This window comes from Alosa pseudoharengus, unplaced genomic scaffold (genome assembly GCF_046254945.1).
Source record: "Alosa pseudoharengus isolate Yale_2024_CS ecotype anadromous, Long Island Sound unplaced genomic scaffold, YU_APseudo_1.1 YU_APseudo_1.1_scf_2, whole genome shotgun sequence".
In the NCBI taxonomy this organism is placed as follows: Eukaryota; Metazoa; Chordata; class Actinopteri; order Clupeiformes; family Clupeidae; genus Alosa; species Alosa pseudoharengus.
In genome coordinates this window covers 18,326,528-18,338,819 of record NW_027468663.1, presented here as the reverse complement: position 1 = coordinate 18,338,819, position 12,292 = coordinate 18,326,528, and the positions used below count along the sequence as shown (strand labels likewise).

At 40.1% G+C, this 12,292-nt stretch overlaps 1 long non-coding RNA gene across 1 annotated transcript; it reads left to right on the top strand.

The window, feature by feature from the left end:
- Nucleotides 1-2,100: 2,100 nt before the first annotated feature.
- On the top strand, nucleotides 2,101-8,946 carry LOC143135097 (uncharacterized). The gene is made up of 3 exons (XR_012988801.1): nucleotides 2,101-2,210; nucleotides 2,991-3,255; nucleotides 7,380-8,946. It is a non-coding gene; the product is annotated as an uncharacterized LOC143135097 (long non-coding RNA).
- The last annotated feature ends 3,346 nt before the right edge of the window (nucleotides 8,947-12,292 follow it).

Below are 12,292 nucleotides of genomic sequence, written 5' to 3'. Positions count from 1 at the left end.
ATTAAACCCAAAGAGTTTTGCTCGCAAAGCTTGTCAAAATGATAAATACAAACCCATATTGTGGTCTAGGGGCAGCAATCTGCAAGATGTCTGGTGAGTGTGTAGAGGTTGTGAGTGTGTGTGTGTATGTGTGTTTGTGTGTGTGTGTGTGTGTGGTGTGTGTGCGTGCTGAGAGGGTGTGAGCGTGGGGCCTCTCGTGTATGACTGTGCAACCAGGGCAGGGCAGGGCAGGGTTGCCTGCTCATAAGTTCCCCTGATGCATGTCAGTCATCGTCAGCTCTGCACAGGGAGGATTGGATGAGGCCACGCACTCCTATGACACAGCACTCATGAAAACAGCAGCCTTCGCTGTCAGTGGTGATAAGTATTAAACACACACACAGACACACACACACACACACAAACACACACACCCTGAATTTATTGGCATATACAAAAGTTTTCTCCACAGAAGTTTGTCAACTGTGGTTCAATGTGAGTTGTGACAACGCACACAAACACAGACACAAACAAGATGGAGAGAGAGAAAGCGAGAAAGGAAGACACACCGAGAGACTGTTTTGTCAGCAGTGCCAGGCTGCACACCAGCATTGCATTACTTATTTCCACATACTGAAAGTCACACAGGCGCATTCAAAAGACGGATCTTTGGGATCAAGCACGAAAGCCGCACACTAGAGCAAATCACTCTCTCTTGCCCTTCAGGCGCTCTTCTTCAGTAAACAGCGGAAAGAAAAAATAATCATTTGACAGAGGTAGGCAAAGGAAGGCGGCAGAGCGAGAGGGGGGAAGAAAAGAGGAGCTCTTGACACTAATTCCGCAGGTGTTGCTATTATTGGCACTGATGTGTGGTGAGCACGGCGCACCTCAACCACCCCACCCCCCACCCCCACACACACACCCCACCCCGCCTGATGAGCCGTGTCGAGACCTGCCTGAACCCTGCCCTGCAAAATCCTATTTAAATCACTGCAGCTGTATTCCTGCTGTTTGGAGATTGTTCTCATTCGCAAGGCAACTAACCCCCCCCCCCCCCCCCCGCCCCCAAAAAAAAAGGAAAATAAACCACCCTGATACTTCAGCTCTTCTCCTCCTTCTATCATTCATTCATTCATTCATTCATTCCCTCTCCTCCTCCTTTTCCCTCACCACCTCCTCTCACTATTTTCTTTCTCCCCCTCTCTTTACCTCTGCTCTCCTCCTTCTTCTGGTCTTTATTACCTCTCCTCACTCTTCCTCCTCCTTCACCACCACTCTCTTCTCTTCTCTCTTGAATTTCCCCTAGGGATCAATAAAGTATATCTATCTATCTATCTATCTCTCTTGAATTTCCCCTAGGGATCAATAAAGTATATCTATCTATCTATCTATCTATCTATCTATCTATCTCCCTCTCTGCGCCAGGTGTGAGGCAGCAGTGCGGCATGGAAGGGGCTGGTGTGAAGGATTGATTGGGGCAGTCAGTGTGCCGTGATGAGAATGATGTTGATGCTGTTGATCAGGGCAGGGGGCAGTAAATTTGCCCTGACAGATTGGGAATTGCGGAGCTGACCCCTCGGGTAACGGGGCATTGGGGACAAGCTTGGGTTGGTTCAGGAGCCGCCGGCGGAGAGCAGGGACATTTAGCACTGTTCATCAGTCACTTTATCTGAGGTTAGGGTTTATTTCTGTCTTATGCCTGAACTGCAACAAGAGGGGTTGGACACGGGGTGTGTGTGTGTGTGTGTTGTGTGTGTGTGGGGGGGGGGCAAATGTGACAGTAGATGCCTCTGAGATCTCTCATCGCTGGATTTGCTGCCTTTGCAACTATTTCATCTCAGGCTTTGGGTATACACACGCAATGCTGCACACACACAAAAACAAAAACACACACACACATACTCACAAACACTCAAAGGAACACCATATGCACACAAACAGACAGCAAAACACACACACACACACACACACACTCGTGCGGCTCATGAACAAAACTAAACAATCTAGATCTCACACACCTATCATTATCCCTCTCTCCCTGTGCAACGTATCCTCATGAAACAGTTCGTAGGATATCGTACTAAAAGTATGACCAAAAAATCCGTACGATATCCACTAAAATCTGGCAGACGAGCGATCAATGCACATGCGCAATATAGCAGTGTAGAACTCACTTCGTTGTTATCAGTGCGCCTGCGTTTAGACATCGGAGAGCTTCAGCCTCCTGAAAGGTAGGTGCAGTAAACCTGGACATTTAAAAATCTGATTAGCATTAAAAGCAGGCAATAATATAAATGCAGATGAAAGCAGCGGTCGTCTAATTTGATAGGTCAATGTAGTTTGCCAAAGTAGTTAACGTGATACAACATAGCCTGAAGACGGTGAGTTAAAGAATTGTTGCTAATTTATGCTAATAATAACTTAGCTAGAGAAGATGTAACTGTGTTTTAAATAGATATCATCCATTTCGTGGAATTACAGCACACAAAAAAAAAAAAAAACGCCAACATCGTTTGTTTCTTCAGGTCAGCAGGTCAGTTTGTTTCACGTAATAAGCTATTTGTTTCTTTGGGTCTGGGTAATTCATGTGACAAATACTGTTATAGGCTACTACCGTTTTTCTGAAAAACAAAGCAGTACAACAACATTTCTATATCCAAAATAGTGCATTTCTGCAGTGTTCTACGTAGTGCAATGCAGCTTTTAATGTCCAAAGTAGCCTATACAGTATTTTCCTGCATAAGAACTACAAATACTCCTCCAAAACTACAGTTTTGACACTTGAAGTGTAATTATATTTTAGTAGCCTGCTATTCTAGTATTTGAATAAATACCCACATCAGTTTTACCCTTGTCTCACCTATATACAATATATGTCTATGAATTGCAGTAGTGATAAAATGAAATAGGAAAGAAAGGTGTCCTGATGTGTTGTTTAGAGATGGTCCTGCAATGTTTTCTCCACATATCTTTATGTCTTTTTTTTCTCCCCTCTACTTATGTTTTCACAGATCCTTGCTTCTGATATCCGGATGTATGGGTTGCATTTCATTATATGACTCCAACAGAACACTCACAGAAAGGAGAGTGGTGTCAAACTACAAGACAGCCAGCATGTAAACAAGGCCTTGTTTGTCCTTGTTTGGCACTCATTTGTTTACTTCCTGAAGAGGCTGAAGCATGCTGGCCTTGACACCTCAGTCCTTGCTTTGTGTTATGGAGCACATCCTCACATCATGATCTACTGCAGCGGTGGATACAGAGGACAATTGGCAGGTATTTTACGTCACTTTTACATTACTTTTACTGCGATGGTAGATATGGTTGTTGCTGTGCTAAATATAGGCCCATCTATCTATAAAGCAAGAAGTGTCTGTGTCTGTGGCACGCATATCTCACTGACCGTTTGTCAGACTGATTTCAAACTTGGCAGGTGTCTTGCTACGGGCATGAGTAAGTGCAGTGCCAAATTTTTCGTTGTTTGAATAAGAAATGCAAAAGATATCGTTAAATATATTGGTAAAAGACGCACATTGGCTTTTGCTGCTAGCCACTCCCCCTCCCACACAGCACTGTACTGTAAGCTACCAGTGAGGATAGAAGCAGGGCTTTGGCAGAACTGGATCAGTGTAGGTTACACGGGTAAAAACTTAAGCGAGTGCAAGATAACTCCACAGATTTTGCAACAACACGCCAACACACACAGGTAGGCTATGCAGTGGCTCTTCAAAATGACGTAAAAAATTATGTGCAATAAGCGGACACTTTGAATAGCCCAGGCTACTTTGGACTGTCTTTAGACTTTAGAATAAGCAAACAACTATTCCAACTGAAAATTGAAACGAGCGATAATGGTCCCGAATTAAAGAACGTCTCAGAATGCCACACATGCAAAGCATAACCAGCAACAAGCAACGAGTGGCAGGCAGAGTGTGATGTCACTTAGGCCTATATGAATAGCCCAGGCTACTTTGGACTGTCTTTAGACTTTGAATAAGCAAACGACAATTCCAACTGCAAGGTCCTAAATTGAAACAAGCGATAATGGTCCCGAATTAAAGAACGTCTCAGAATGCCACACATGCAAAGCATTACCAGCGACAAGCAACGAGTGGCAGAAAGAGTGTGATGTCACTTATAGGCCACCAGAGACTGTTTTTGAGTCACACCATTGCAAATTCCATATGATGCATCAATCCACAAAATGGTTTGTTTTCTCTATCATCAAGTTATTCAATAGGCTAAGCATATAGACTTGACTCAAAACAGCTGTTAGGATTATGTCATTTTGATTTGTAAAAAATGTCACATGCAGCCATGCTTAAATTCTGCTCACTTCACATTTATTATATTATTATATTATCTGTAGGCCTATTCATTATTGAATGCTTACCTGGAATTATTTCCCTATCATCCTATTTTTAAAACAAGCCTACCTGCAGGCATGTAATTGGGCTACAGGAATAGCATGTTTGAATGGGCACTGCACTAGTCTATCTATAAAGCAAGAAGCGTCTGTGTGTGTGTCTGTGGCACGCATATCTCGCTTGCCGTTTGTCAGACTGACCTAAGATTTCATATGTGGCTCGCGCATGGCACAAAGATTTTGAAGATTTTTGAATGCATATTTCAAAACGTTTATCGCTGCACTGCAATGTTTCCAAGGGGGCCAGTTTTAGGGGAGCTCCACCCCATGGATCGTGTACTGACAGCAGCTAGGTCTCACTTTGATGATAGTGAGTCGCAATTTAAAAAACGGATAAGGCTACTCGGAAACCGCTTGTGGTTTAAGATGACAGATTATTATCATGCCTGACCTCACCAATAAAGACTCCCTGTATGCAGTTTGCTTGCATAAAATGATTACGCGGATTTTGCAACAACACGCCAACAAACACGGAGATGTAGTGACCACTCAAAATAAAAATATGTGCAATAAACTGACGCTTAAAATAGCCCAGGCTACTTTGGACTTGAGACTTCGACTAAACAAACGACAATTCCGACTGCAAGGTCTCAAATTGAAACGAGCGATAGGCTAATGCCACATAGCTAACATTATTCAACAAGTTGCAGACTGAGCGACGTCACTTATCACGCCATCAAAAACGGGTAGGCTATGTAGTGACCACTCAAAATGAAAGTATGTTCAATAAACTGACGCTTCGAATATCATTAGGAAGTTATTCAGTAAGTTATACACACTTAACTCAAAACAGTTGTTAGGCTTATGTCATTCTGATTTGTAGAATTTGTAGATTTGTCACATGCAGCCATGCCTACATTTATTAGGCTACACATGTATTAGAGGCCACATTAATTATAGGCTAATACATTATAATATTCAGTATTCATTATTGAATGCTTAGCTGGAATGATGTTTCCCTATCATCCTATTTTTAAAGCAGGCATGCCTGTGGGCATGTAATTGAGCTACGGGTTTTCTTCAGGAATGGCATGTTTTAACGGGCACTGCACTAGTATTGTAAATTGTAGATTGTACAACTCATACATGTTGGCCTATACTATTAAGGGACAGCTGAATTGACCACCTAAACCATATATTTTCTAAAAGCCTATAGCCTCTAGATGCCAATTAATATACATTAAGACATGTCCCACCTTCCTGCTGACTTTGACATATCATATGGCGTACATAGGCCCATATTGTAGATTGAGAAACCGACTGTACAACTGGTACATGTTGGCCTATACTATAAAGAGACAGCTGATTTGACCACCTAAACCATATATTTTCTGACAGCCTATAGCCTCTAGATGTCAATTAATATATGTTATGAGATGTCCCACCTTCCTGCTGACTTTGACATATCATATGGCGTACATAGGCCCATATTGTAGATTGAGAAACCGACTGTACAACTGGTACATGTTGGCCTATACTATAAAGGGACAGCTGATTTGACCACCTAAACCATATATTTTCTGACAGCCTATAGCCTCTAGATGTCAATTAATATACATTAAGAAATGTCCCACCTTCCTGCTGACTTTGACATATCATAATGCGTACATAGGCCCATATTGTAGATCGAGAAACCGACGGTACAACTGGTACATGTTGGCCTATACTATTAAGGGACAGCTGAATTGACCACCTAAACCATATATTTTCTAAAAGCCTATAGCCTCTAGATGCCAATTAATATACATTAAGACACGTCCCACCTTCCTGCTGACTTTGACATATCATATGGCGTACATAGGCCCACATTGTAGATCGAGAAACCGACTGTACAACTGATACATTTTGGCCTATACTATTAAGGGACAGCTGATTTGACCACCTAAACCATATATTTTCTGAAAGCCTATAGCCTCTAGATGTCAATTAATATACATTAAGAGATGTCCCACCTTCCTGCTGACTTTGACATATCATAAGGCGTACATAGGCCCATATTGTAGATCGAGAAACCGACGGTACAACTGGTACATGTTGGCCTATACTATTAAGGGACAGCTGAATTGACCACCTAAACCATATATTTTCTAAAAGCCTATAGCCTCTAGATGCCAATTAATATACATTAAGACACGTCCCACCTTCCTGCTGACTTTGACATATCATATGGCGTACATAGGCCCACATTGTAGATCGAGAAACCGACTGTACAACTGATACATTTTGGCCTATACTATTAAGGGACAGCTGATTTGACCACCTAAACCATATATTTTCTGATAGCCTATAGCCTCTAGATGTCAACTAATATACATTAAGAGATGTCCCACCTTCCTACTGACTTTGACATATCATAATGCGTACATAGGCCCATATTGTAGATCGAGAAACCGACGGTACAACTGGTACATGTTGGCCTATACTATTAAGGGACAGCTGAATTGACCACCTAAACCATATATTTTCTAAAAGCCTATAGCCTCTAGATGCCAATTAATATACATTAAGACACGTCCCACCTTCCTGCTGACTTTGACATATCATATGGCGTACATAGGCCCACATTGTAGATCGAGAAACCGACTGTACAACTGATACATTTTGGCCTATACTATTAAGGGACAGCTGATTTGACCACCTAAACCATATATTTTCTGAAAGCCTTTAGCCTCTAGATGTCAAATAACATCAATTAAGACATGTCCCACTTTCCTACTTACTCTGGCATATCATAGGCCCATATTGTAGAGCGAGAAACAAATGGTTCAGCTCATACATTTTGGCCTACACTATTAAGGGACAGCTGATTCAACCACCTAAACCAAACCATTAACATTAATTAGGCCGTCTTCCACCTCCTGAAATACTTTGGCACACTATTTTAAAGGCATAGGCCTGGGTTGTATAGGTGAACTTTAGTCATCAGTCATCATTAACATGTCTTTCTATGTACACTTTTATTTCTAATTTCCAGGTTGTCAGCTGTTGTCAGGCTCATCACCAAAGCAGAAAGACACAGTGAGACCAGACATGCCAGGAAAGAGCAAGGCACAGGCCAGGAAGGAGCCAGGCAAAGCCCGGGAATTTTTTTCCAGCTGTTCCCGCCAGCTATAGAAGGACTGCTCCTGAGAATAGATGGGTGTCTACATCGTTTTGCAAAAAGGGTCTTCTACACATGATGTTTGTCAAGCACTGCTCATTGACTGGCCAGGGGTCCTCTGTATTGTGACCACTGGTCAAAGGCGGCACATGACTGTCTCAGAGTCCTCTACATCATTCCGGTGACAGGACTTTTGGCTTAGCCAGGCCCTGACAGGATGGGTCTTGTGTTACTGTGACCAGACGGCTCAACAATGCATCATTCTCATCCATGCCCTCATCACCTTGAGACTGGACTACTGCAACAGCATTTTCTATATGGTCTTGAAAATGATTGTCTTATTATTATTACAGGTCTCTCTGCACCCGAACCAGCAGGTTCAGAGGAAGTTCCTTTCCTGCGGCTGTCACCCTACTGGACTCTAGCTCTGCATCTCGGTGACAACCAATCAACTAAGCCCCCAGTAAACTAAGCCCCCAATACCCTATCCCACCCATAGTGTTTTTATTTATTTACAAATGCACATACTGTAATTACAGTTATACATAGGCATATTCTACTGCTCTTTATATCCATCCTGCACATACACTTATTCTTACTACTTTTATAATGTTACTGTTCATACTGAATATCCATATTTATTCTGTTTTTCTCATATGTTCTTAATACACTGCATATCTATATTATTCTTACTACTAAAATATTGTTAATGTTACTACATTGCACATATCCGTACATGTTGTTCACACATTGTTCATATTACATAACCATATTTATTCTGCTCTTATAAGGTAACTGCTAATACACTGCACATATTTATATCTAATTTATATTACTCTAAACCACCTTCTGTAAACCAACTGCATATTATTGTCTACACTGCACTACATTTCCTGTCCTGGCTAATCACCATCTGTCTACTTTGTATATCACATTGCACTTTTGCTTTGTACAGGGTTCCTACGGGTCATGGAATTTCTGGAATATCATGGAATTTTAGAGTTCTATTCCAAGTCTATTCCAGACATGGGAAGTCAGGGAATTTTATCATTTTAGGGGCAAAGTCATAGAATATCAGGGAATTTTGTTGTAGTAGTTTAAAATCTACTAGCCAAAATACATTAATACAAACATATTTCCACACAGAATTAGTGTACAGTATATCTGGTTATTAGCTTTACAGCTTGCTTGAGTATCCCAACTGTTTATTCAATGCTTATTTATTCATCTCCCGCTCTAAAAAAGTAAAAGATTCTCTTGACTGCTATATGGGTGCTCTGAAATCATTTGGTATATTGTACTACTCGGTTATTATATAGTAAGTCATGGAAATTCAGTTTTTTTGTCAGGGAAAAGTCATAGAATTTTACATTTGACTTAGAGTGGGAACCCTGTTTGTACTATACTCTGCACAATGACAATAAAGTTGAATCTAATCTAATTATTATTTAATGCCTGTATTGATGCTTTGTATTTGCATACCTTTGCTGTATGTTTTATGTGTATTGGACAACCTGTTTAAAGCAATCACAAACACACATATTTTGATTGATCTTGATACACAGATGCGTGTTGTGCTGAAATAAACTGAATTTCACTGATTCATCTTTAGAAACTGCTGTTTAGAGAGCATATTTTTGATATATGTTGTTAAACAAAAGTTCTTAAACCATGCACAAACTGTTAAAACATCCATATTTTTATTGATTGTGATACACAGAGGTGTGCTGTGCTGAAATAAACCAAAGTTTACTGACCTTACCTGCCATGGCAAGTTTGATGCACAAGAGATCTTCAGAAATGGCGGTTCAGAGAGCATATTTTTGACAGATGTTGACCAACAAAAGTTCTTAAATCATACACAAACTGTTAAAACATCCATATTTTGATTGATTGTGATACACAGAGGTGTGCTGTGCTGAAATAAACCCAATTTTACTGACCTTACCTGCCATGGCAAGTTTGATGCACAAGAAATCTTCAGAAATGGCTGTTCAGAGAGCATATTTTTGACAGATGTTGACCAACAAAAGTTCTTAAATCATACACAAACCCTTAAAATATCCATATTTTGATTGATTATGATACACAGAGGTGTGCTGTGCTGAAATAAACCCAATTTCATTGACCTTACCTGCCATGGTAAGTTTGATGCACAAGAAATCTTCAGAAATGGCTGTTCAGAGAGCATATTTTTGACAGATATGACCAACAAAAGTTCTTAAATCAAACACAAACCATTAAAACATCCATATTTTGATTGATTATGATACACAGAGGTGCGCTGTGCTGAAATAAACCAAATTTCACTGATCGTACCTGCCATGGCAAGTTTGATGCACCGGACATACCCAGAAACTACATTTGAGACACCCATATGGCCAGACAGGCCTAGGTAAGTGTCACACCCATTATTTTATGAAATGTCAACATGTGACACATATTTTGATACAGGGAATGATAACAAACTTGTTTCTCAAATTTGAGACCTCCAACTGCTTGTATGTTGTCAGGAGGCGGAGCCAAAGATTGGAAAATGTAGATTTCTAGGGGGCGCTATAGAGTCTGTGAATGTGTGAGGTGTGATTTTACTTATCTCGTATATTTTATGTCATAGATAGATGTCACATGCCAAATTTAGTCTGTTTATGAGGTATGCAAGTTAGAAATGCTAACCCTAGGTTTAGATGGCCATAATTTGCATAGGTCAGACAGGCCTTGATAGGATTACACCAGTTAATTCAAGATAGTACCAACATGTGGCACATATTTTGATACATGGGATGATAACAAACTAGTTTGTCAAATTTGGGACATCTAATGGCTTGTGTGTTGCCAGGAGGCGGAGCCAAATATAGGAAATATTGGATTTCTAGGGGGCGCTATAGAGTCTGTGAATATGTGAGATGCGATTTTACTACACACTTAAATTTTGTGTCATATACGGATGTCAATTGCAAAATGTAATCAGTCTAGGAGGTATGCAAGATACAAATGCTAACCCTAGGTTCAGATGTCCTTGATTTGCATAGTTTAGACAGGCCTTGATAGGGTTACACCAGTTATTACCAACTAATACCAACATGTGGCACATATATTGATAAGGGGGTAAAAACAAAATAGTTTGTGAAATTTGAGACCTCTAGCTGCTTGTGTGTTGCCAGGAGGCGGAGCCAAATATATTAAAAAAAAGGTGCTACAGAGTCTGTGAATGTGTGGGGGTTGATTCCATTTCACACATATATTTTGTGTCATCCAAGGATGTTACATGTCAAATTGAATCAGTCTATAATATATTCTAGTTAAAAATGCAAACCCAATATGTATGTCCATGAATTGCAAATGTCAGATAAGCTTACACCAGTAAATTTCAACTAATAATATGTGGCACAAATTGATAAAGGGGATAGAAATCAATTGGTTTGCCGTATTTGAGACCTGTAGCTGAGTGTGTGTTGCTGTAGCTTCCTGGATGTGTGAGGTCATTTCACTTTGAGGTTTCTGAATGTGTGAGGTAATTTCACTCCAATCCCATATAAGCGTAGGTTAATAGGTCATATGTCAGACAGGCCTTTGTAGGGTCACACCAATTACTTCACAACATTAGCACATATAATGCATGGGATGAAAACAGACTTATCTGAGGTTAATTTAAGTCTTGTCCTTGCTGATTATAATAAAAGTGCAGTCAGTCAGTGGTCAGAACATATAGAACCAGTACAGGTGAAAGACAATTGTATATTTTCAAGTAATTATTAACATGGAAAAAAATCAGTGGGACACCTTTCCAATCAAAGATGCTTTAATGTACATTGTACATTGATACATGAAGGGGATAATGAAGTACTCAAGTCCCAAAGAAGGATGACAATAAAATAGTATGATAGTCAATTAACATACGGGTACAATTTCAAGCAAGATTTACAGAAATTCACTCTCAAAAACAATTGTAATTAGTAAGCGTTTTTAATGTGATTATGGATTTTTATAGTATAAGAGCAAAAATGGCAGTATTGCTTAAGCATATATGATGCACCAAAGTAAGTCGGAATGTGGGACATGTCTTAATTGATATTAATTGACATCTACAGGCTATAGTTATATTGGTTTCTCGATCTACAATATGGGCCTATGTACACTTTATGATATACCAAAGTAAGTAGGAAGGTGGGACATGTCTTAATTCATATTATTTGACCTACAAGAGGCGATGGTCTTTTCAGAAAATATATAGCAACCATTATAACAACTGCTTTGCATAACCTCCACCATATCTACCCTAGCAACACCATGGCAACCTTCTCAGTTACCCTAGTAACAACCTAGCAACCACTACTATAGCAACCGCTATGTTTAGCATAGCTACCACCATATCGACCCTAGTAACCATCTCAATTATCCTAGCAACAACCTAGCAACCATTGTATATTATCAACCAACATCATTACCCTAGCAACCAGTATAGCAACTGCTTAATTTAGCATAATCCCTGTCATATCTACCCAATCAACACCATAGCAAACTTCTAAGTTACCCTAGCAACAACCTAGCAACCACCACCATAGCAACCGCTATGTTTAGCAGCAACCAACATAAGTACCATTGTTGATAATCATCAATGATTATCATGATAATGATAATCCATGATAATCATCCAAACATCCTTGGCCCGTGAGTCTGTGCTGCCAAAACTTCGCTTACCCCAGTGCGTGGCTACAGGAGAAAGCCAACATGTTCTTCCTTTACCAACGATATTTTGCATTACATCCAAACAACGCACTTGCGAG